The sequence below is a fragment of the Schistocerca gregaria genome, chromosome 3 (genome assembly GCF_023897955.1).
Source record: "Schistocerca gregaria isolate iqSchGreg1 chromosome 3, iqSchGreg1.2, whole genome shotgun sequence".
NCBI lineage: Eukaryota > Metazoa > Arthropoda > Insecta > Orthoptera > Acrididae > Schistocerca > Schistocerca gregaria.
Window position 1 is genome coordinate 132,746,201 of NC_064922.1, and position 22,786 is coordinate 132,768,986.

The following is a 22,786-nucleotide window of genomic DNA, read 5'->3' on the forward strand; positions in this document are numbered from 1 at the left end:
ACTGACATAAAGATGTCGGAAATCAGAGCGCCATGACAGTTATACTTTACTTCGGACAGTCTGAAAGACACTGATTTTACATGATGGATTAAAACGTTCGTGTTGGACTGCTGTTGACCGCAGGAGGACATAGCCACTCGGGAAGGTAGCTTGGACTAACTCGCAATGCAGCGGATCTCTGAGAGGAGAGAATATATGGACAGTGGTTGGATCTTGGTATAATAATACTGCAAAGTAGCTTCCAAACAAATTTTTACACTATCATAGACGTACACAGGATGTTCCGAAAATATTCGTTAAAATTAATGCAGAAGATTCAGAACATAAAAGCAAAGGTATTTCGGTAAAGAACATACGGTCTCTGAAGTCAACATGTAATGTTTGGGAACATTTTGTTGGTGGGGCTGCCGTAGATTGTTGTGTCGGTGTCGCTGGCTGGTAATGTGTACGTACATTCCAAACAGATTTGTGTACGGGTGGGTGGCTCTTAGGAGAGGTTGTAAACAAGCCGATTCATTAGCAAACATCACCGCCTGGTGACAACAACAGTGACAGTTCAGTTGGGCCACACACTTTTCAATTCCGCCTCAATGGGGGAAGATAGAATCTTCGTAGTAGGTGTGTTGCCAGAACTGCTGGAGGATGTGTCTCTGATTGTTAACAAAAGATGTACTTCGATACGATGGGCACGAGCCTATTTCAGCATTTCTCTATGGAATCATCTGAGAACCACCTTCGGAAATCGATTAATCGGCCGAAAACAAGAATTGGTAGTTAGAATTACCATCGCTGCTAGTACCATTGCGGACATGCCAGGAATCTGCGAACGGACATGACAGCCAATGACCAGGCGATGTACCGCGTGCATACAGGGTAAAGCTCGCGCATGTGAGCGGTTTCCGGTAACGCCACTACTGCAACTAGCAACAAGAAAGCTACGTTTAGTGTAAATCGTCCCTAGCATTAGAAACCAAAGTAGGTATTGACAGGTGTGAAAATTACTGAACTATCAGCGTAATAAGTCATGGTTGCAAAATACTAACACGATTTCTTTACAGACGAATGGCAAAACTGTTAGAAGCCGAACTCGGGGAAGATCAGTTAAGATTCCGTAGAAATGTTGTGACACGTGAGGCAATACTGACCCTACGACTCATCTTAGAAGATACATTAAGAAAAGGCCAACCTACGGTTCTAGTATTTGTAGACTTAGAGAAAGCTTTTGACAATATTGACTGGAATACTCTCTTTCAAATTCTGAAGGTTGGAGGGCTAAAATACATGGGGCGAAAGCTTTTTACAGTTTATACAGAAACCAGATGGCAGTTACAAGAGTCGAGGTGCATGCAAGGGAAGCAGTGGTTGGGGAGGGAGTGAAACAGGGTTGTAGCCTATCCCCAATGTTATTCAATCTGTATATTGAGCAAGCAGTAAAGGAAACAAAAGAACAATTTTTGAGTATGAATTAAAATCCATGGAGAAGAAATAAAAACTTTGAGGTTCGCCGATGACATTGTAATTCTGTCAATGACAGCAAAGGACCTGCATGAACATTTGAACAGAATAGACAGTGTCTTGAAAGGAGGATATAAGATGAATATCAACAAAAGCAAAACGAGGATAATAGAATGTAGTCGAATTAAATCAGGTGATGCTGCGGTAATTAGATTAGGAAGTAAGACGGTTAAAGTAGTAAATGAGTATTGCTATGTGTGGAACAAAATAACTGATAATGTTTGAAGTGGAGAGGATATAAGATTTAGCCTGGCTATGGCAAGGAATGCGTTTCTGAAGAAGACAAATTTTATAACGTCGAGTATAGATTTCAGCGTCAGGAAATCTTTTCTGGAAGTATTTGTATGGAGAGTAGCCATGTGTGGATGTGAAACATGGACGATAAATATTTTAGACAAGAAGAGAGTAGAAGCTCTCGAAATGTGGTGTTACAGAATATTGCTGAATATTAGCTGAGTAAATCACTTAACTAATGAGGAGGTACTGAATAGAATTGGGGAGAACAGGAACTTGTGACATAACTTGACTAGAAGCAGGGATCGGTTGGTAGGACATGATCTGAGGCATCAAGGAATCACCTATTTAGTAATGGATGGAAGCGTGGAGGGTAAAAATCGTAGAGGGATGTACATTATAAGTAGATGCAAAAGGATGTAGGTTGCTGTACTAACTCGGAGTTGAAGAAGCTTGCACAGGAAAGAGTAGCATGTAGAGCTGTGACAGACCAGCCTCTGGACGGAACACCACAACAACAACAACAACGACGACGACGAAGACAGTTGATGCTCTCTAACATCTCTATTAATTTGAACGAATGGTTTAGTAAGAATTTAATTATATCAACATTGGCTTAGCATATTACAGTTTCCTAACACACTTATGATATAACTACACACCAACGTGTTTCCATAAGAAACTTAGTTTTACTTTATTTACACATTAACTTGACGTAGTTGGATACATTCTCATTTTGTCGAGCAGGGTACATGACTAAAAATTTGTGATAATAAATGTCACAGGACCTGCTGTGGTACCTATGCAGGAGGTCAAAAATCAATACTAGACAATAAATAAAAGTAAAAAATGGTTCAAATGGCTCTGAGCACTATGGGACTTAACATCTGAGGTCATCAGTCATTTAGAACTTAGAACTACTTAAGCCCAACTAACTTAAGGACATCACACACATCCATGCCAGAGGGAGGATTCGAACCTGCGACCGTAGCTGTCGCGCGGTTCCAGACTGAAGCGCCTAGAACCGCTTGGCCACACCGGCTTCCAATAAAAGTAAACAAACGTTTAACACACATGGCAAGTGACTTTAAAGGAAGTGACCACATTACGGTATTCTGCCTTCCATCCAAACACTACGTCTCCACATAAGCCATTGCTTCAAAATCGCGACTTTTAATATGATTTCCGGTCATTTCTGGTGGAATGCATCACGAGGATCCGCGATCATTGACGTCTACCTTCTGAAGCAATTAGAGATCTGACTCTGCTCTTACTGGGTGTCCAAAACGTCCAGCATAGAATCGCTGTCACATTTGAAGGAATAGGAAGCTATTCTTTCGAAAATAACGAGATTTGTTTGATAATGGTGACCAATATGACAAAATTAATTATTTTGATTGTTTATTTGCTGGTACAAACACAAGAAAATTACTGTAAAAATCATCAGTAATGGATCATCTTCACGTCATGCAAAAATAATATTGAATCATTGACGAGTGATCTGCTGGCTTTCCTGTATCTTTTGACGAAGACCAATGAATGTCGAAAATCTTATGTGATTATGCCAGTGAAGAAACATGTCACTTTTTTCCATCTTACATGTAAACACAATAAACCTTGTGCTTTGTGTGTAAGAACAGGATTTCTTTTGAAATTCCTTCCATCCATTTTATTTAATATCATCTGTTGACGTAAAAGGATATCATAATACATTTACGACTCTAATCCGTTCTTGAATCGTAACAGTTGACCCACGGGAGCTGCAAGTCTGCTTATTTGAATAAGTACAGAGTACCTTGAATAAGTACAGAGTAAATTTCTTTTTACCTTCCTGGATTTCTTCGTAGCAGTATGGTATTAGTGGAAGCTATGTTAACAGTAGTTTCATGTTGATATGTATATATAGTTATTTCAATTTAGGCACTTTACGTTTGTCTCTCTGTTATTATTTTTCCGTTTCACTTGTTATATATGTCGTTCTAAAACAATGAACTCTGTTTAACCATTCTGTGAAATTTTACAAAGCCTGTCAGACACTTTTGCTGAAGATGTGTATATATTTATATTTGTGCAACAACACCATGATTAGTCATAATATTGTTGTAGCCTTCATCCATGTCTTCTTTTGACACTCAACAGCAGGCTTCTAGTATCCTTTGTTAATCTTTTATCTATTTGATCTCATATTCTGTCTTCAAGTCAATAGAGGAAATTGTAAACGTTTCAAAAGCCATTTCTTCACGTATGTTCTGTCCTTCTATTTACGAACATTTTGCACATTCATCATCACAAATACAATGTGGTGCCTTACTATTAGTGGCACTTGGAACAAAAACTGTTTATTTCCCTTTTGCCAAAACTGACGTATCTGAGGCCGCGAGTGTGTACAAAGTACAGAGTGATCCTTTCAACAAAGAACACAACAATCTGCCACTGTTAATAGTGCTCTTATTAAACACGCCGTTATCGGTTTCGAACAGCCAAGAAGTAATGGAAACAACAACACCAACGAAAAGTGAATTGCCTTCTGAAGATACACCTCTCGGTCCGAAATCGATTTGTGTAAAGTAAGTACCGTTATTAACAGTGGCTGGGTGCAGTTCTCTTCTTTGCAAGAATCATCTTGTAAAGCCTTCCTCTTTGCCACTCAGAACCAGTAAGTTTCCTTGGCACATAGAACTTCCTCAATAAAGTATTTCCTGTCTAATCTGTTGTGTTATTTTTTTGCGGTGTAGCGGTGAGCAGTATAAATCTGTGGTCTCAGAATACCGTCTCATTTTTCTGGCTAAAAATCAGTCATGTAGATAGAAAAATATGTTGTTGTTTTATTCTCCTGATAAATGTCACATTTAATACGCATAATGTTCTCCATTTCCTCGTTTGAATTGATGTCTTGCACTTTGTGTCAGTTTTTTACATTTAGATGGCTAAAAGGCAGTTTGAAGCCGAGGGCCAAATAAATCAATACCTGTTACAAAAATGTGTGTGTGTGTGTGTGTGTGTGTGTGTGTGTGTGTGTGTGTGTGTGTGTGTGTGTGTGTGCATGTCTTTGCGAGTGTGTTACACATGCCACCCTAATCAACTTGATCGGTTTCAACCAAACATGGTAGACATATATTTTAGTGTCGGGCAATACTCGTTATACGAGTGATAACCACCTACCTAACATAGTTCAGAAAGTATTACATCATAAACAATAAGATGTGCGAAAAATTTCCGCGTCATTCATGGCGTTTAACTTTAATACTTCTTTGCTACAAACTCTAATCGTAATATATATTCGCCTGCTCACTGTACCTATACAAATATGTCATTCTACGACTCATAACTCTCGAGATCAAGAGGTATGATGTCGTAAACACAGAGATCCTTAAAAAACTTCAGTACAGTGCATGATGTCTTAATACATTTATTCTTTGCTACTTAGACACTTCTGCAGTCGAGTCAGCTAAGGAATATTCCTCACATCTGACAGCGCTCCTGACGATTTTCAATCGCAAAGTGCAAACTGCTGAAGGCAGAAGCGATAGCTGTCTGCAGAGCTATGAAGAGACGTTGCAGTAAAGAAGTTGCAGAATATGCGAAGCATATGTGCCCAGCGTACAGAATCTGTCCGGGATCATGTTCCTTAATTTGGATACTGTACTAATACATTTGTAGATTATGTATATTTCTATGTGTGACTGTTTCATAATTCAAAGGTGTTTACACGAATACATGGAAGTGAATTTTTTTCAGTACTTTCCAACAAACGCGGTTCAATTTTTGTTTTCGTTTCTAGCAGAAAAGTGACAAAATCAATACCCTGGCAATGGCGGTTCTTGATGAGGCTCTGAGCACTATGGGACTTAACTGCTGACGTCATTAGTCCCCTAGAACTTAGAACTACTTAAACCTAACCAACCTAAGGACATCACACACATCCATGCCCGAGGCAGGATGCGAACCTGTGACCGTAGCGGTCGTGCCGTTCCAGACTGTAGCGCCTAGAACCGCTCGGCCACTCCGTGTGGCATGGCGGTTTTTGTCAGCTAGTAAGTAAATGGAAAAACTGGTAGACGCCGACGTCGGGGAAGATCAGTTTGGGTTCCGAAGAAATGCTGGAACACGCGAGGCAATACTGAACCTACGACATACCTTTGAAGATAGGTTAAGGAAAGGCAAATCGACGTTTGTAGCACTTGTAGACATAGAGAAAGTTTTGACAATGTGGTAGGGGTAAAACACAGGTAGTGAAAGGCTATTTACAATTTACACAGAAACGAGATGTCAGTTACAATAGTCAAGGAGCAAGAAAGGGAAGCACTGTTTGAGAAGGAGGTGAGACAGCCTATCCCCGATTTTATTCTACCCGAATACTGAGAAAGCAGTTGCGGACGACATTGTAATTCTGTCATAGACAGCAAAGGACGTGGAAGAGAAGTTGAATGGAACAGACAGTGTCTTGAAAGTAGGATATAAGATGAACACCAACAAAAGCAAAACGAGGATAATGGAATGTAGGCGATTTAAATCAGGTGATGCTGAGGGAATTAGATTAGGAAATGACACACTTAGAGTGGTAAATGAGCTTAGCTATTTGGGGAGCGCCGGCCACGGTTGTCTCGCGGTTCTAAGCGCGCAGTCCGGAACCGTGCGACTGCTGGTCGCAGGTTCGAATCCTGCCTCGGGCATGGATGTGTGTGATGTCGTTAGATTAGTTAGGTTTAAGTAGTTCTAAGTGCTAGGGGACTGATGACCACAGAAGTTGAGTCCCATAGTGCTCAGAACAATTTGAACCATTATTTGGGGAACAAAATAACTGGTGATGGTCGAAGTAGATAGGATATAAAGTGTAGACTGGCTATGCCAAGAAAAGTGTTTCTGGAGAAGAGAAATTTGTTAACATCGAGTACAGTTTTAAGTGTCAGGAATGAGCCGTGCTCCGGCTAACCTTGGTGCCATTGACAGGTTGGCGTCGTGTGTTTGGATTGTCACCTCTCGTTTCCTTAGTCTGTTCACTGGCTCCACTACGTTTGCTGGCTTTGTCTGTCAGTCAGTGGCAGCAGCAGTGCTTATCGATAGCAAGTACTGAGGTTTTATCTTTGGACCGACCACTAGTATTTCCGGGTCGTCACGTGTGATGAACTCGGCTTAGGACGGAGGAGCAGTGAGGTTCACACAGTACCAGTACTCGCTGGGACAGCTGGCGATACATGCACTGCTTGATGGAAGGATGTAGTCGCGAGAGTGCACGACCACGTCGCGGTCCAGATTCAGCGAGTTTAAGTTGAACGGATCGTCATATTCGAGCAATGCAACTTTCACTCGTGTGTGTGTGTGTGTTCGTGGAAGTGACCTTATGGCAATAAGTTGTCAGTGGACGATTCATACTGGCACCTTTCCCTTGCCTGACGTGAGCGGCGACGGCCGTTGGTTGGTCGTTCGGCCGGTTGTGCCTTTGGGTGAGGTGTATTTGGTCTTCCGACCGCTTCGGGGCCCTCTGTGTTTCTGTCGACGTGTTGTTCGTGCTTGTTGTTCCACAGTGACTGGTTTTAGCATTCTTTGAGTTGTTGGAATTGTTTTCGCAGGTCCGTGTCTATGTAGTGTGATTGAATGAGCAGTTATTTTAACGCTGTCTGCGTACTGGATTTGTGGAGTGCTTCCTTCTGCCTCTCGGTGTTTTAAAAGCCGGGTTCAGCAGACGCAGTGCTGTCTGTCACTTCGTAATCGCCTGAATTATTCCATCGTTGTACTGGTTATCAAATGTTAGGTGGATTTGGGAAGCCGTCCGTGGTGGCCGACCGGTTCTAGGCGCTACAGTCTGGAACCGAGCGACCGCTAAGATCGCAGGTTCGTATCCTGCCTCGGGCATGGATGTGTGTGATGTCCTTAGGTTACTTAGGTTTAAGTAGTTCTAAGTTCTAGGGGACTGATGACTTTAGAAATTAAGTCTCATAGTGCTCAGAGTCATTTTTGATTTGAGAAGAGTGTTGGTCGGCGTTTAAACTGTCCCTAGATTGAGTTGCCATCCTGTTAAGTTAGCATAAATCGTGGCTGCCGGTCTCACCGCTTGCGCAGCTGTAGGCAATTTTTCGCAGGTCGACCCTGGGAGCTCTGTCTGTGGATCACTTTCTTATTTGGTAAGATTGGGTTAATTGTTTAAGAAAATAATATATATTTAAATTATTCCTATTGCGGCCTTCAGCCGACACGTGTTCTGATTCCGTTTTTAATAGAGCCTTCAGCCGTCATCGTAGCTTGTGTTACAGTAAATTTTTAATGATTCTTTTAAATTTTATTTTAGCCTTTTCAACGGGTAATTCTCTTCCTGACTTGTAAATCAGGCCTTCGGCCGTTAATTGTTTGTGGTATTGCTAGAGGCCTTCATCCGACACATGACTTTGAATTCTTTCTTAATAAGGCTTGCAGGCGTCAGTGTAGCTTGTGTAACAGTCGATTTTCTTAAAATGATTCATTTAAAAATGATTTTGGTATTTTTAACGTTTAATTGTCTTTCTCACTTGTACCTCAAGCCTTCAGCCGTTAATTGTTTGTGGTATTGCTTGTGACCTTCAGCCGACAAATAATTTGAATTCTTTCTTAATAAGGGCTTCAGCGGTCCGTGTAGATTGTGTTAGAGACGATTTTCTTAAAATGATTGCTTTTAAAAATTATTTCCTTGAATAAAGTGTACGTGTTTACTGTGCAACCAACGGTAACTGATTAGGCCTCGTTCACACCTTTTCCTGCCTTTACAAAGTCCCATATTTCAGTGCTACCAGAGCGTGGTTACGATCCACGGACTCTGGGTTATGGGACCAGCACGCTTCCACTGTTCGTTTCCGCGGAAGAGAAATTTGTTAGTATCGAGTCCAGATTTAAGTGTCAGGAAGTCTTTTCCGAAAGTGTTTGTATGGAGTGTAGTCATGCATGGATATGAAACTAGAACGATAAACAATTTAGACTAGACGAGAAGAGACTCTTTCGAAATGTGGCGCTAATTAAGAATGCTGAGGATTAGATGGGTAGATCACGTAAATAATGAGAAGTGGGGAGAAGAGGAATTTGTGGGAGAACTGGACTAGAAGAAGGAATCCGTTGGCAGGGCACGTTATGAGGCATCAAGGGCTCACCAGTTTAGTTCTGGAGAGAAGCGTGGAGGGTAAAAGTCGTAGACAGATACCAAGAATGAGTACGATACGCAGAATCAAAAGGATGTAGGTTGCAGTAGCTATTCGGAGATCAAGAGGCTTGCACACGATAGAGTAGGTTGAAGAGCAGCATTAAACCAGTCTCTGTGCTGAAGATAACAACACAAGTAAATAATTAAAACGTTGTTTTGTTTGAGTAATGTAGCACAGTAATAACCGTATTAAATCATTTGATGTCTAAGAGCAAATGTACAAGATTTTCATGAATGCAGAAGACGAGATTATTGTGGCCTACACGGAGGTAAGCTCAGTAAGACCTTATGTGTCAGTTTATCTCCCCTGAAACGCATTTACCGAAAAAATAGCCATTTGGAGCTATGTAATACGTTAAAGCAAATGTAATACCCGAAAAACTCTATGTAGTTCCTTAAAATTGAGTTGTCGCTCCGGAACTTGTGTGATTTAAAAAGATATATTTTGACTGAATGTGGCATATCACTCATACGGATAGCGTCAGCCTAAGGAAAAATAATAAAAAAAAAAATCTGACGTGCAATTTTCGTCAACGGCGTTCACATGGATTTCACCTTCGTTATATGCTGGAGGACACCAGATCGAACACATGTAGATAGAATTTGTTAAAGAGTATTTTCCAATATTTAATCACTTCAGGGTCGCCGTCTACGTGTTATAAGAACGTTCCAACCTGGTTAAATTTGGGTGTAAGACACAAATGGGTGAAATTGTCTGGAAATGTCCTCCGAATCGAAAGTAGAGTTACAGAAATATGCTCAGTCAGTTACCGAGAACCGCCAGTCACCACGGCCACGAATGCAAAAAACGGAGTCGGTAAAAAGGAACAATGAAGGGGGCAGCGCGGCGTGGGCCCGGCTGCCGCAAGAAACGCGTCTTAAGGCGGCTGAGGCGAGATGGAAAGGCCGGCCTTGACCGTGTAAGCAACGCCGCTGCCAAACACAGAATCCGCGAGGCGGAGATCTTTGCATTGGCCTACATACACCGGTTCGCCGAGTCGCGGAACAGGCTTCGGCGTGAGGTCGGAGCACCCACCACCAGCTGCTCGCGAGCTGAGCTCGCCGTCGCGGCCTTCCCTCGCGGTCGCTCCGAGGACAGGTTTTTCGCCTCAACGCGGCTCGCTCGCAACGTCGTCGGCAGCACGGAAATTTCTCTGCCACTCCAGAACAATACCTCAAACGTCACACACTCTCACTATTACTTACTTACTTAATTATGTATGTCATATTATTCGCTCAGTTGTTTGCCGTGGTGGCGTGAACGGGAAACATAGGTTAAAAGGGAAAAAATATTTTGTTGTGTATACAAAAATATACGTTACACAACAAATTGTCTAATAACAAATACAAATCATTTTTATGGTTCCGTATATCTATCACATTCTCCGTCCGTTTGTCAGTCTGACTGTTAAAAACCCTATCTCTCAGGAATGTGTCGACGTATCTACTTGAAATTTATGCCACATAAAAAGACCTACGGTCCTCTGGCGGTGTAAAAAACTAAAGCTTGTAACTCAATGCACTCAAAAAACATGGTCATTTTGTCACATATTTGACGCTCGCAAACTCACTTCTTAAAACCTATACGGTATTTGCCGCTGGCCTAGAATCATGAAATCCGGCAGAAAGTAAGGTCTAATAGTACAACTAAAATTGTTAAATTTTAATTATATACACAAAAAATATTTATTTTCTCATTTATTGCCAGACTTCAAAATTAAAATTAAATCATTCTCGAAAGACTTGGAATATCCAGGACTGGTATGTTGCCCATATCAATGTCGTTAAAAGGCAAAAATTGCAGAGATTTTCGATTCCTGAATTGTATGAAATGTCTTTCTACATAATTAAGTTCGTACGGAACCGTCGGAGTCGATGCCTAATTGGAACTGCCCAGTGTTTACGGTTACAGTCGATGTTTAAATGTTTTTAATTATTTCATAAGATACATTTGAGGCGTCTAAAAATGATTTGTGTCTCCCGTTACGACCATAAGTGGCATACGTGAAAGAAAATTTCACACACTTTTATTTAGAGGAACGCACTTGAACTGTTTTGTTGTCTAAATATTCCAGTCACAAACATGTACAGAAGCATTACATACACTACTAGGACAAATATTGTGTAATATGCGTTTGTAACACTGATAGGTTACGTCGCACACATGTGAATGAAACAGTATCAGTGAGTGACATAACTCGTCCGTTACCGATGAAATTAACCCTTAATGCCTAATGTCGGATATTCCAGTCATACCAGTGCTGTGCTAATAACTGGAAGGTTGAGTATTTTTGAAGGCCAGTGCCGGTAGATGCTGATTCTTCATGAAGCTACCTACGCTTCTGACAGAGTGTTTCGAGTACCTCTGTAACACACCGATTTCTCATTTTTTTTATCTTTCATCTAGAAATTTAATGAGGCATTATTGGGTTACTTCTGTGCTTCATCTCAGAATATCAGAACAACAGTAAATTATTTTCTTTTAGTTAAAAAAAATTAATACGTACTGATGTTTGTAGTATGTAAGGTTTCTTTCATAATACTCACCCAGATTCTTGAAAAAGTGTGTGAAAGTACTTGCCAAGACTTGTATTTACAAGTCTCCAGAATATTTTGTAAAATAAATAGTCAGCACTACTAATGGGTGGCTTTTAAAGATATAGTGTATTGCAAAGATATAGTGCATTGTATTGCGAAGATGTGCAGGGGTTTGAGGCCCATCCGCATATGGATATCGCGCTTTAACACAGTGCAGCAGAGCCCTGTCGTACCATATATTACTTTCCGTACTTCCGCACCTTCAAACCTTGGGCTTGGGCAAGAAGTGTGTCTTTACCATCGACGAGACCAAGTTAACGTACTTTTAAAATAAACCTGTGTTAGCCTCGCGGGATTGACGCCGGCACGGTAGCTCCGGGTGTTCGGTCAGAGGGTTAGCAGCCCTCTGTAATAAAAAACTGAGTTAATCGATCAACAACGAACTTAAACGGATGGCTTACGACGTCCGCCCCGAGCAGATGCAACGAACGAAAGCGAACGAAATGAGATTAAAAAAGAAAAAAAAGAAAAGAAAAGGAAAAAGCGGTCTAATGGCTCTGCAGCTGCAGTCATGGCTTGTACGGCTGGTCCCGGCGGAGGTTCGAGTCCTCCCTCGGGCATGGGTGTGTGTGTTTGTCCTTAGGATATTTTAGGTTAAGCAGTGTGTAAGCTTAGAGACTGATGACCTTAGCAGTTAAGTCCCATAAGATTTCACACACTTTTCAACATTTTTAAACCAGTGTTACCAAGACCTGATGGCTGCTTACTGCAGAAGCCACCGTCAGACTTAAATTATCACCCGAATTTATTAAAATCAATAAGAACAGTCAGAGGTAACTTAGTACCATTTTTAAAAAAAAAAAGTTCTCAGGTGAGTTTTTTTGGGAATAATGTTGGTGAACGGAAGTCTTTAAATCATTTAGTTGGGTTTCAAAGATAGTTAATGGTTCAGATCTTATGACAACGAACAACCATTATTTAGAAAGTATCCCTTACCGCATTAGAACTCTTTCCCATATCCCGAAGTCCCTAGCGGTCTATTTGCATTTATTTCACACACAGAACTCACTGTTCCATATTATGTTGCAGTCCTTCCCATAATCGTGAATAAATCAGTATCTTCTACTGTATTAATTGTTTTAATCATTATTATCAGTTCCTAATTAGTAATTTGGTCCAAGTCGGTCTTACACTCGTGCGTAAGACCATCTGGTTCACATTATCGTTACACATGCATTGCTGTCGTTATTATTGTTATTATTAATATTATTTGTGACATTAGAATCATTACTGCTCTTTGAAAAAACTGTAACGTTTAAAGTTTTATGTGCGTTTGTAAAGATATGCCCTGAGACTGATCAGGATGAATACGAAGCGACTTGAAAAGATATGTTACACATTATGACGGCAGGCCAAGTAACATTTATTGGATGCTGCACTACACTTCAGACACAGGTACAGAGGCTATTTTTGAAGGTTGTCACGAACTCTCGATTGCTTGGAAAGTGTCGGCTGTGGACGATGTCGAGGGCCTTCCGTCCTGATCAGAAACACCCACGTCTAAGCGGCCTTGCTCATATTGATGACACAATTTCACTACTGCTGAACGCGACATAGCATTTGGACCAAGTACCACTAGAAATTTGCATAAAATCTACGTACAATTTAGACGTTTTCTGCACAAGAATCGTACTGTCGCACGTGCCTTAACTTTGTAGTACATTTCCAGTTTCCGCGTCATTTCACTTGCACATCATGAGGCCCCTTTTACTCGTACCTCAGTAAAACTGTGTCAGCAGGAAACTGTGTGTTTACTCTCTCCTAACAATGCGCCACTTTTGTTGCGAATTTGTCATTAGCATCTCTTCATAAACAAATAAATAATATGTATTTAGTACTTACGATCCAACTCCTTATTCCTAACCTTTATCCAATATCTTCACGTAGTCGGTAAACATATTTTCGGAGTTGACAATGCTAGTGGTAGAGAGTGGCTCGATGCTCTCCCTGTAGTCACAAATTCTCCCCTCCCCGCCTCTCCTCTCCCATCCAGGGACGGAATTTACGTACGGCAGCTGCCTGCGTCTATTGCTGTCCCACATGGAAATATGTGAGCATTATTCGAAACGTTTCCGTCTTGTGAGCGGGAAATGGATACCAGCCCGCTATTTGCCTTGTCGGGTGTGGGAAAATGCCTAAAAACCAAATACAGGATGACCGGCACATAGGTCCTTGTGGTTATTTAGGTGGCGTGGATTCCACCCCGGGCAGACCCGCCTCCCAGAATCCCGGAAGCGACGTGCTAACACACGCAGCTCGCCGGTTTATTTACGGTTCTTGTGCCTATAGGATATACACATTGGCAGTGAAAGATATACCTTATTAACTACCCACAAGAGCAGTTCTGTGTTGGAACTTTCAGACGAGCGTAAAAAATTCTTTCACTTTTTTCCGACAGCGAGAGTGTGATGTATAGGAGATAAAGACGAAACATCACTAACACCTAAAAAAAAATTTGTGATCCAATAACAGATGTAAGATAGTTATGTAAACCTCGACTGAAGTTAGAACTTCACCTAAAAACCGGAATATGGCCTGGTTGAATCAGTCTACAATGTAGAAAAGAAATACGCCGTTGTTTGGAGTAGTTTAAATAGAACTTGAACTTCAGCAGTGCTCGCATACTTGCCTAATATCAGAGGGAACATTTTCTTAAAAATACGAAGTGTATTTTGGCTGTCTAGAAGTTAAACTATTTTCTGTTATTTCCAGAAGGCAAATAATCAGTTCACTACGTATCGCGTTCATTTTCGTTCGGTGCTGAATTTCTAAAATTACAGGTGCCGTAACGCATATCTTCAACCAAACCTACCCCTCAATTTTATACAACACATCGCCCCACGCCCCTGTGGGCATCGCAACACGTTGGTCATAAAAGAAATAAAAAAGTTTCACCATCATTGCTGTCGGCGGAGGGACAAACTTTAGGTGCGTTGCAATTTAGTACATGTGTACTATTGTAAACTTCCGGTTCCCGTGCACTTAAAAAAATTGTCTAGGAGGTGTCGGAACGACGTTCCTGCCGAAATTAAGCCCTGGTATCGTCCGTAGCTAATACCAGTAAATTGTTAAATTAAACAGTACAGGAATACACGTGACGCATATTCAGTACTAGTGCATTATGTGTAGAATCTCTTTCTGCAGTAGCTGTTTGTTCTGTTTTGGCCGTCTACCCCGTATCAGTAGAGTGGTGTAGAATACACTACCAATCGGTGATTACTTGTTGGAGCTGCAGTTATTGACAACACAATTTTTGTTAAAAATTAACATCAGAATTACCCGGTTCATAAGAACTGAGACCGTAGATACCATAGTAGGGGAGAATATGTACCTTTTAACACTTCTCAGACTCTAGTCTGCCCTATAACAGAAGTTTAATATATTTCCTTGTTCCATTTTTAAATTATAGCATTTACTTATGGCGTGCTTACGTCTTTTCCTGAAATTACAATAATTTCTTCAGGAAATTCAAGGTTTTCCAAATGTTAAATAAAACACGTTCGAAGCTACAAAACGGTCCTGTAGCTAGGACCAAACGTTCTCTTGAAATTTAAGGGCTTTGTAGTCCAGGAAATCTTGTCAACATGGTATTTAATACTCTGTTACATTATTAGTCTTCTGTACTCAAATAACCAGTAAGTAAAACCAAACTAATCGGACCTGTTGTCAAAAGGCAGTCGGAAATAAAATACAATTCGAAATAAGTAAAAGAAATTTCCATTTTCAAGACTGATGAAATTGTAAATAAATTAAAGAAAATCAGGTCATCTGCAAGTATCACACTTTCTATTGTGAAGGACCTGCTTATGTTTAAACATACAAGATGGTGCACGACCAGCGGAATATGTCTTCAGTATCCACATGTTATATAATAATTCTAAAAATACATGCTGTTTCTTAAATTCTCGTTACAAATTTCTAGTACTTGTAGCGGTGAGTGCGTACATAATATTTCGAAAAGGGTTCCATGTTCGAAAACGTCGTGTCATCCAGCGACGATATAGTGTGTCAAAGTTATTGATGCCGACGCCAGTATATAGGGTGATCCCGTGATGAAATTACGACTTGTCAAGTATGATGGAGGAGGACAAATGTATCAACTTGAAGTAAGGGACCCTGTACCGGAAACGAAGGTATCAAAAGTTACAAGCGAAAACCTTTCGATACCTCTGACAGCGGAATATATGTGGCGGTACTGATGTTGCTAAGACTGAGTGGTAGGCAGCTTTCATACGTGGCAGTGTAGACTAAAACCAGAAAAAATGTGTGGTGAACAGCTATGACTACTGGTTCAATAGAGGAGATGTGTTTCACACAAGTAAAGGTGAATAAGTGCTCATAGCTCCTCCGATATGCATTTTAGATCCCATATTTACCAGACGTATTTTCCTGTTTAGGTCCATATTACCACCTGTGAAAGCTGCGTACCGTACAAACTCAGCAACAACAGTACGGTTACATGTGTTCCACAGTCAGAGGTATGAGAATATTTGTGGATTGTAACTCTCGACTCGTTCGTTTCCGAACCAGGGATCCTTGCCTAAAATTGATACATTTATCCGTCTCCACCAACCTTAAAGTCTGTAACATCATCACGGAAACACCCTTATGTAGATACATTTACAGGCGCCAGTGCCTGTACCTTTTGAAGCTCTGTAGCGTCTTTGGATGACGTTTCCGAACATGGGTTCCTATTCGAAATGTTACGTACCTATTTCCATCTACAAGCCTTAGAAATTTGTAACGGGGATTTCCGAACACCGTATTACTCGCCATAAAATTTTTCACCAATACAACTCACAATATATTCAAAATGGCTTAATATGTTATATTGCACTTAAATGTTTAAACGCCAAGTATTTACAAATGCTGCACAACACACAGCCTCATGTCCTACAACAACAAAAAAGGTAGAAACTGGCGGATACTTGTTGTAGTGGTCTCTAGTGCGCGTGATCCCACATGATTCTAACATTAGTCACGAGGCTAAAGCACCGACCAAAAAATATCCTGTGTTCCCAGGTACACTATCCCCCTAATAGAACACTTCCCCGGCGTCTGACCACGAATCAGTCCTGATAACTTCTTCAACCTTCGCTGCAGTTTAATCAGTATCTTTGCATTACGAAATAGAAGGCTCTGAGGAAATGCATGTGTACTACTCATCTGTCTAACGATGTTAAACTGTTGAGTGCATTCGTTTCGTCTACCGCTGGTACAATTACAGTGTTAAGCAGTTCCTAATTATGAGCGAATGATGACTTGGTTGGATATTGAAAATTTAATAAGAGTCCAAAAAAGCCCATTTTTTGGTCTGTGACATCGAAATAACTATTAAACCTATCTTTGTTTTAGTACGGGATTTGATACCATCTGACGTGCATTCTTCAACAGTTAATAAATTGTCGTGGCACTTGTCTAGAATTAAGAGTAAAATAACTGTTGTACCACTGTTTCCTTAGGTTGCCTTCACTCACTATTTTACTCGCTATAGAAGATTAAAAACTTGAGTAGTTCTATGTTCAAACCTAAGAGCCGTTTCGTTATCGATAAAAAATGAGACGAACTATCTGTAGAAGCTCCAAGATTAATACTAGACAAGCGCGTCGCCGCTCTTTCGTTAATCTTAATGATAAGAAACCAGTTATGATGTGGTACATTATCATTTTTGTCTTATAACCACTCAACAACACTATGGATCTACGAACGGTATAATTTTTGACCAATGGACAAGCACGGGATGCGAAAATAAGATGATAAAATTGCAGGAAGGTCTCTTCCTTAACGCAGCTTCAAAGGACAACATGTTGCTCACAAACATAGACACCACTGGTTACATAATTTTGATTTATTACCTTCAGATTCAATTTGTACTTTATCTAATACTGTGCTCCATTCCTGCAGAAGTGACCAGTAAATTACAGGTGGGAAGCCTTAGTCATATGCGCATGTTTTAGTACCGCACTCAAAGAATCAATGACAATATCCAGGATGATCTCACGAAGCATGGATACCCCTGATATATTTCGAATGTTCCAATGCTGCAGCGAAACGCGTTTTTGTAGGCTCCTTGGGCTGTAGTTAGCGTCAAGCAGCGTATTTTAATATTTATTTTCACATATAGAATTTTGTAAAGATACCATTAATCGCTGTAATCACGTACTGCTACATTATTTAGTTTCACAAAAAAAAATTATTGTCTTCAGCTGATGTAGCTAGATTCATATTTCGTCTTAAACACGGTTACTGCATTCTTTTTGCCTCCTTCAGAGCAGTATTCAGAGTGCTTGTAACGGAGAGATTTTATTTAGTGACTAAAGAAATTTTTGATATATCACTGTGCCTCTAGCTGATAGCAGATAGAGTTGCCATTAGACTATGAGCAGCCAAAAATTTGATAAATATGAAACCGAATTCTGCATCCAAACATTTAAGACGGGTACATATGTACAGGCAAAAATTCGAAAATCTTGTATTACTGCATTCCTCTCTTCAGTATTACAAATAATCGTTACATATTACCATGTTGAATTATCAACAGACACTCGTCTTCAATAATTAGGTTCTAAAAAATAGAAAAAACAAAAAAACAGAAGCCACAGACATTGGGGAAAGTACGCTTCGTGTCTTTCACCGCCACATGCCGAAAAGCTTGTTTCGATATCTTGCAACATTCAACATCGAAATCCTGCACACCTCTGTAAAAGACCAACGGACTGAGCTAGCCATGATGTTCTCTGGGCGGCGTACTGAAAGCCTGGCTATGAAACGTTGCTTCGAAATGTACACTGAGCTGAGTAAAGGATCATAGCACCTAGGCTAAACTTCTAATTTAAAATTACATTTAATGAAATGAAAATAGTTCCCTGTAGCGGTTTGCAGCTGTCTTTTTCGTCATCTTTCAGTGCTAAATAGAAAAAACTTTAACGACAATTTTTTTTTCTTTCTCATCGGTATAAGGCTTCTCAGTAAACATCATTTTGAAATTAATGATAAAATCGAACAATTACACAAAGTCCAACAGTTCAAAGGAGTGACGAGAAGAAAACTCTTGAATATTTTAGCAGAATGGAGATCCAGTGCCATAGCGCTGCCACATTCAAGTAGGAAGGCAAGAAGATTAGAGTTAAAGGTCTAGTCGTTAGCGTGGTCACTAGAGACGGATAGCAAGGTCGGATCTGCAACGTACAGGGAAGGAAATCACTCGTGCTCTTTTCGAGGGGGCCATCTCAGCCTGGATCGATTTAGGAGAATAATGAAAAACACAAATCCCCAATTCTAGAAATTCCGCCAAGTGACTTTTCAACAGCTGGGTTTCCGGTAAATCTTTGATTTTATGGATAATCTAAATATGATGTCAGGGTCGTGTCCAAGGGAAATAAATGTTACAGTCAACGCTTTCGCGTATATTACCGATCGCTGAGAGTTACATTTCTCACAGATTCTAGAATCGCCAGTTGAAGTCATTACGGTTGCTGAAAAACAACAGCAAATGTCAGTTACGATTAGTGTTATATCATAATAACAAAATCGCCATTCCGAAGATGTACGACGCCTGGAGCCTTGAGTTTATTGATAAGACAAATTCGTGTTTGCAGCCTTGTTGTTGGAAGCGGAGAGGGCACGGAGAACTTTTGATCATGTGTAATAAATTGCCTCATGAACAGTTTCACATATTAGAGCACCATCAGATCCCATCTTTCATGTTTTCGTGAATATAGCTCTCCGTTACAATACAACTGAATACTGCTCTGTAGGAGGCAAAAACGATGCAATAATCGTGGTTAAGTTGAAATATGTATCTAGTAACATCAGCTGATGACCACAATTTTTTTGCGAAACTGAATAATGTAGCAGTATGTGATTAGAGCAATTAATCATATCTTTACAAAATTCCATGTGTGAAAATAAATATTAAAATACGCTGGTTGACGCAGAACTATAGCCCCAGGTGCCTACAAAAATGCGTTTCCCTGCAGCATAGGAACATTCGAAATATATCAGTGATATCCATGCTTCATTAGATCCTTGATATTGTAATGGATCGGCAACACATTGATCTACCCGCGAGATTCTTCGAGTGGGGTACTAAAAATGTAAATATGCATCTGGCTAAGGCTTCCCATCGGGTAGACCGATCACCTGGTGCAGATCGTTTCAGTTAATGCCACTTTGGCTACTTGTGAGTCAATAAGGACGTGATGTAATGAAGGCAACACAACAGCCAGTCCCCAAGAGAAGAAAATCTGCGACCCCGACTGCAGTCGAATCTGATCCCCTGCAGATTGCATTGTGCAGCACTAACCTCTCATGAAATTGCCTGGCAGATTAAAACTAGTGTGCTGGTCCGAGACTCGAACTCGAGACCTTTGCCTTTCGCAGGCCAGTGCCCTACCAACTGAGCTACCCAGGCATGACTCACGCCTCGTCCTCACAGCTTTACTTCTGCCACCTTCCAAACTTTACAGAAACTCTCCTGGAGAGCACTTGCCCGCGAAAGGCAAAGGTCGCGAATTCGAGTCTTGGTCCGGTACACAGTTTTAATCTGCCAGGAAGTTTCATGTCAGCGCACAGTCCGCTGCACAGTGAAAATCTCATTCTGACTAGCCGCCCAGCTACGCAGAAGGAAAAAGGGGTACTAACCCACTGACTTAAAATGCTATAACCGTATGTGGCTCTTTCTCAAATAACTTCTAGATTCGAAGTAGTCAAAACGTGTAATTAAAACTTACAATTACCTCGTTCATTTTCAGATCAACATCTTAAGTTAATAACGGTTATTGAAGAAAAAATAATACATTTGTTCAAATTTAGAAGGCTCTGAGCACTATGGGACTTAACATCTGAGGTCATCAGTCCCTTAGAACTTAGAAATACTCAAACCTAAGTAACCTAAGGACATCACATACATCCATGCCCGAGGCAGGATTCGAACCTGCGACCGTAGCAGTCGCGCAGTTCCAGACTGAAGCGCCTAGAACCGCTCGGCCACCGCGGCCGGCTAGTACATTTGTAGTTACGGTCGTATCGACAGGTTAGAGGCACGGCTCAGAATCTTTCATCTATTTGGATCATTGGTTGGCTGATGAAATACTTATTTGGAACAACACAAATAGACAGACTAAAGCTTCTTGACGAAATCTGGGAAAAATTGGAAATAAGTACCATATTTATTACAAGCAGTATTTTGCTTATGTCCAGTTTCGACTTTTTGTGACCATCATCACGTTTCGTTGTTGATATTTTCGCATCTGTAAATACGCTTTATAAACTATCGCTACAGCACTCCGAGGAAAACAAATGTTACAAACTGACAAAGAGATTATTGTAACTGTGGTACAACGAAGTATGCATCCAAAGACCACGGTAGCGATATCTGATGATGGACACCAGAGTTCGACCTTGCTCTAGAAAATTAAGGCGCTGATAAGTTTATTAGTTCGAGCTGTAGACTGACTCTCGTCCATGGTACCCTGGGTAACACCAAATATGTGAGAATGGTCACATGTTTGGATGTCTTGGCTTTATTACACACATGATATAGGTACTTCATACGCCAAGTAAATAAAGCCTATTCGTATTGAACGTTAACTGGGGGTAGCTGAGACTTACTGCTCCACACAGGGCTGCAGCTGCAGACGCGGCAAGACACGGCGAGGCAGAGCAGAGGAGCGGCAGCGGGACCCACCTGTTGGCGTGGTCCGTGGCCGGGAACTGCGGCGCGCAGGCTGGGTGCGACAGGCGGTGCTGCGGAGCCCCTACTACCTGCCAGCCGCTGCCCGCCAGCCTTGCGCCACCCGCGCAATTAGCCGGCGGGATGCGAGGAGGACGCCTTCCCCGGCGCGCGCCCTCACCGTGCTCGCCTATCGCGGGCGTCCATCTCCGCGAGGGCACCGGACGGGACGCCGCGGCCGCTTGCGTCACCCACACCTCTCGTTTCCGCTAGTCTCTCGCTCGTATTTGCTAGAGAGGGGAGCCGGATCGTATTGTAAACACTGCAGACACTAGCGCAAGTACATATCTACTGTACGTGGTACGTACCATAATTATTTACACGTGTCTCGTTCTAATACGAAAAGTACTGTAATCAACGTAATACACATCCTTAAAAATGAGCGTGCAAAAATGTGAAAGGACATAGAGGATGCTCCACTCGACAATTTGAGGTAGGGGACCTGGGGTCGGAAAAGGAAGGAGATAATAGGAATAAAATCACGTTATTGCGGACCTAGTTATTTACATTAGTTAACTGCAGATTGTAACGGTACTTGAATTACGTAACCATTACGGCACCTCACCTCAACCTCTCGATACCAGCAATATTCTACTGTGTTTCTGTAAAATAGTTAACGTATTTCTGTAACAACATTCAGATTTGCTTTCATTAATGTAGAGGTGCTTCGATACATTGCAACGATATTATTCTTACGTGTATTCTTTCTTTTGTCACTATGATCATTGATGTGCTTGTAACTTTTGTGGTTGGCAGGAGAGCCAACATTTTGGTACTAAAGGAGGCCGAAATGCACGCGTTTTAGCTCACGCAGGCTGGCGCGAGGTCTGGAACATGGCAAGGGAATTAGAATTGAGAAAAATGGACGTAGCTGGTGGAATACTTAACTTTAACCCATTAATGACGAACGTCGCTCTTGACATTACATGATTCACAGTATCAATCGTAACTGATAATGGCCCCTTGCTAGGTCGTAGCAAATAACGTAGCTGAAGGCTATGCTAACTATCGTCTCGGCAAATGAGAGCGTAGAAGTCAGTGAACCATCGCTAGAAAAGTCGGCTGTACAACTACGGCGAGTGCTAGGAAGTCTCTCTAGACCTGCCGCGTGGCGGCGCTCGGTCTGCAATCACTGATAGTGGCGACACGCGGGTCCGACGTATACTACCGGACCGCGGCTGATTTAAAGGCTACCATCTAGCAAGTGTGGTGTCTGGTGGTGACACCACAGTAACTCTGATTTTTGGGCACGTAATCGGTTATTAGAGAGTCAAGCTTTGGTCGTCATGTTAAAAAGACGCAAATTGTAGTCAGTTTATGAAATGTGAACTTAAACAGTGAGGAACATCTTTTCAAGTATGTTTTATATTGTGAAGTGATGTTTTGGTACGAGTTACGTGATATTGCAACAAAAGTAATAAAAAATAAGTGTAACTTAAATTCGGAGTGCTGATTACTTTTCTGCATCACCATTGTTCTAACTCGCAAAAGTTTAATCTTCAAGAATGGTTTATGAAACACATCTATAAAACTTTTGAATA

The 22,786-nt window shown here is 41.2% G+C and overlaps 1 protein-coding gene across 2 annotated transcripts in view; it reads right to left on the bottom strand.

Annotated features, from left to right (window-relative positions):
• LOC126355866 (arylsulfatase B-like) overlaps positions 1-21,335 on the bottom strand; it is a 278,969-nt gene extending 257,634 nt beyond the window's left edge. Inside the window, exon 1 of one of the 2 annotated variants that reach the window (XM_050006366.1) lies at positions 21,201-21,335. The gene's annotated coding sequence lies outside the window, so the exon portion shown is untranslated. Of the gene's footprint in view, positions 1-21,124 lie in introns of both variants that reach the window. The other variant, XM_050006365.1, reaches the window with a different exon arrangement.
• Positions 21,336-22,786: the final 1,451 nt, after the last annotated feature.